Raw genomic sequence first — 4297 nt, forward strand, 5'->3', positions numbered from 1 at the left:
GAGGAAGACCATGAATAGGATGGATGGACAGTGTGAAGAGAGCGTTGGATGCGAGAGGGATGTCTGTTGGGCAAGGAAGAGTGGCTGTGCGTGATAGGAGTGACTGGAGAGATATTGTGAATGAATAAATGATGCTGCTGCCCAGAGGGGTTGTCTCCTGCATTTGGCCTGATCAGCTAGTCAGGTCAGGTGCGGGTAAGGGGATGGGTCCATTATGATGTGACAAGGGTAAACCAGCTCTGTTCTCGGGCCCTGCTGCAGATGTCGCTGATTGCACCGCGCAGTTGACCCTCGTGCGGTGTGGTGCTGTGAGGATCTGTCCCTTCACCCTTTGGAGCTAAGATGGGAATGAATGTGTGTGTGTCGATGAGTAAATTGGGAGTGTGTCGTCCTTTCGGCTACCTCCCTTTCTTTGGGGGAAGCAGCCTAGGTATATAGATAGACATATTTCTCTGTTATGATGCTTAATGCTTTTTATCTTTCACATTGTTTTGTCTTATTCGTTAGTTACCTTAACGTTCTTATAGTGGAAACAAGTATCCCGTCCCTACTGCATAAATAATTAATTTTAACCGTGTATGTACAAATGCAAACGCAGTTTGATTTACACTACCATACCCGGTCCTACTTGGCCTTCTGTGACAATTTCACCAGAGTGTTGGGGCATGATTTGAATGGTAAATTAAGAATCCGAATTTTAATAAAAAGTACGCTATAGATGTTTCTGGGCTAGTTCACTGACTTGCACGTAGTCCCTGGGATGGCATGGACAAGCTTCATTCTTTAGCACCAGCACACGAGGGCAACTGAAAATTACGATCTCTGAAGAAGGAATTATATTACTCATAAATTAGGTTCACAGGATCGAGATAGGATCGCTGATGACACCAGCTTTAAATTATGCTCCTGAGAATAAGAGTAGATTAAAAATTTTATGAGTATTATTAAGTCCCTGAAACTTCAACGGGTTCGAAATTAGGCCGCCTTTAAATATAATGAGAGGAAAAAGGTAACTGGATAGGTAAGGTGGAATATTGTAACGTCGTTATCCCATAAAGTTATAACTGCCCTGGCTTTACGGTTCCATGTCACAGCTGTCCCTTCTCTCATTACCGTTGTCTTTTATCAGGCTCCAAGGCTGCTCTTCCTTCCTCGGTTTCTCCTTCTATGGTGTCAGTTATATCAGGGTTCTCGGTACGTGTGCAATTTAATGTTTAATGAAGCATTCAGCTTTTATTTTCTTTCTCCTTCGCTGTTCCTTTCCCCATCTGTCGCCGTGCTCTCAAGTGTTGTTCAATTCGTATTTGCATGAACTGATAAGATCTGTGTCTAAGAAAGTGTGAAAGAATTATCTTGAAAGTGACAATGAGAAAGCATAAGAGCAAATGTGGATGCGTGTGAAAAATAGGTGAATGTGAGAGAATGCGATAACGTTAGTGACTTGGAAAGCCTGACTGAGATTATTTGAGTTCTTCCTTACTTCCCCTCATGTCTCGTTAGTCCCATGACGCTTATTTTCCCAACTGCTTAACTTGATTGTGTTAACATTTCTCTCCTGGGAATTACTGTTTCCTTCTCGCTTTCATATCGTGTAACTTTCCCTTCTTACTCCACACATTTTGCCTCTTACCCGTCGTATACCACATCCCCAAGTCCCTTACTTCCAGTCCAAACTCTAACCCATCCTAATGTACTGTACACACAAATTCCCTTTACACCTATACTAATCCTCTCTACTACACAGATCCCTTTCCCCTACCCTAACCCTTTCCAATACACAAACACCCCTGCCCTTCATCCTTGCCTTTCCCTTTCCCTACTTCAGGCACACCTACCCCTAACCATTACCCTAACCTATCCTACTTTACACGTCCATTACCCTTAACCTAACTTTCCCTGGTACACAACTCTGGCCCTTACCCATACCCTAGCCCCTCCTACTACATGCACCTCTGCCTGTTATCAGTACTCTAACTCTTCCTTCTACACACACACCCCTTACCCATACTGTCACCCCTCGCACACCACACACCGTTGCTGTTTACCCATGCAGTTCATTCCACACACCGTTGCTGTTTACCCATGCAGTTCATTCCACACACCGTTGCTGTTTACCCATGCAGTTCATTCCACACACCGTTGCTGTTTACCCATGCAGTTCATTCCACACACCGTTGCTGTTTACCCATGCAGTTCATTCCACACACCGTTGCTGTTTACCCATGCAGTTCATTCCACACACCCACATCTGTTTCCTTTTCTTCCTACTCCAGGCAGTCCCTACACTGTTTCCTTCGTGTGATACGGTATTACATTAGCCTGTTCATTACGCCGACAGATTTAGTTTATTCTTATAGCTTCTCGACGCTTTGCTTAAACTCAGGAGAGAGTTTCAGAACTGAACGGATTATAGTATAGTCATCATCATGTTCACCACTATTGTTGATTATTAAAATGAAAAAAAAAAATCATCAAATATCTGCGTATTTAACATAGCCACACAGTACGTCCTCGGAGACTGAAGAGAGTTAACAGTCAGTCATGTTCTCCTCTTGCACCTTTGAAATTTCAGATGACAGCAAAAGTTCACATAAAAAACTCACTACTTTAGCAGCAAAGAAAAGAACCTGAAATAGTCGACTAGCTGCAACACATTTAAACAGATAAAGACGGAAAAACGCAGTACACAGATAAATAAAGAGGTAAATAGATAACCAGAAGACAAAATTCGTACTGAGTCTAGTTCCGTAGCAGATGCAACTCCACTTCCTCGGCAGCTTATAGGTCTCGGAATAGATCTAAATCCAATTTCTTCCCAACTTAGTTTGGTCATGGAGGACTTGAAAGAGGGTAACAAGGACATTTGAGCGTCCCAAAAGAGAGAAGTGGGAGGAGGCGCTGTACACTTTGTCTGAAAAGCTGTTTATATAAGTCTGGTGTTAGGGTAGTAGTGCGGAAGTATTGTGATGTCGGAGTGTGTTACATGGGCCACGCCTGCATTGCATACAGTAAAAACAAAGCACACTGAGGGGAATACATAGTGACTACCCTGCTGGGACATTTGACCACTTAACATAGATTAAGATGGAATTATTTATCAAACAAATGAACGAACGACGGTGTCTTCTCTCTGAATCAGTGTTTTAACTAGATGAAAGGATAGTTGACGTGAGCAGGAAGAGTCTGGACATTGGCTTGAGAATGTATGTGATAACGAAACTTATTTTTAACGGACATGTTTAGCTTCTTCTAATAGTAAGGCATTAAAAAAAAAAAACAGCATTGCAGAATAATGATACATAGATTAGATAAGTCAGACATTTCTAGTTTATGGCAAAGATCTCAAAGAAAGATAAGGAATGCGATGGCAGGCTTATACCACTACATGGAGAATAAGCAGCTGAAGTTATTTATTGAATGATGGCTATATAATCAATGTATCCTTCTTGTTCTAACTTACTGAAAATGTTGAGTCTAAAAAAAAAAAAAATGCTGGGGTAAGCTTAAGAACGCTCAGGGGCGATTGGAAGGAATTTTTTTAAGTGTTAAATGGGAGTCGGCAGGTCACCTCTTTCGAAGAACAGATAACAGACGAACAACCATGTTAAACGGGTGGCAAAATAGAAATGAAGTTGGGAAAATGAAAGGAAAATTTTATAAAAATAATAGCTGATTTGAAAGTAAGGAAAACGACGTGAACCCAGGAAAAGAGTAAGTCTTATGAAGTTAAGGTGACAAGTGTTGGGCCTCCAACCAACAAACTATTTAAAAGATGCAGCTTGGCATGGGTCAAAGTACTGAGACAGGCGACAGACGACTGACATCCCGAATCTGACTGTTGGTTTACAGCCACAGTGGCCAGTTAAGTCTGGACTCCAAGTAGCTCTGGAATCCATCCAGTGATTGCAAAGATCAATAACAGGTAGACAAACATAAAAATAATTGGAACTGGATTCAGGAAACCTGAATCCAATTCCTGACTGACATTCTGAAGGGTCAGTTCCGTTGGCATGATACATTCCATTACATATCATCCAGCTGTATGGAAAGAGTTCGATGGCACACAGAATGACAGACAGACATGCTCAATCTGCCTGTAATGCTTCATACCACTCTCCTTATTTTCTTAGCTGGGTTGACGAACTACATTCTAAGGCATCCACACGAGTTAATTACATCCATGCACGAAAGGAGAGAGAGGCATGTGTGTTTGGATTTACTGTATTTGTCTTTCTATTTGTTTGTTTGAAAGGTTTTGGAAAAGATTTTCGATGGAATGAGGACAATCACAGAAACA

This window comes from Coenobita brevimanus, chromosome 116, assembly GCF_032717465.1.
Source record: "Coenobita brevimanus isolate Jiangsu-jjx chromosome 116, ASM3271746v2, whole genome shotgun sequence".
Classification (NCBI taxonomy): domain Eukaryota; kingdom Metazoa; phylum Arthropoda; class Malacostraca; order Decapoda; family Coenobitidae; genus Coenobita; species Coenobita brevimanus.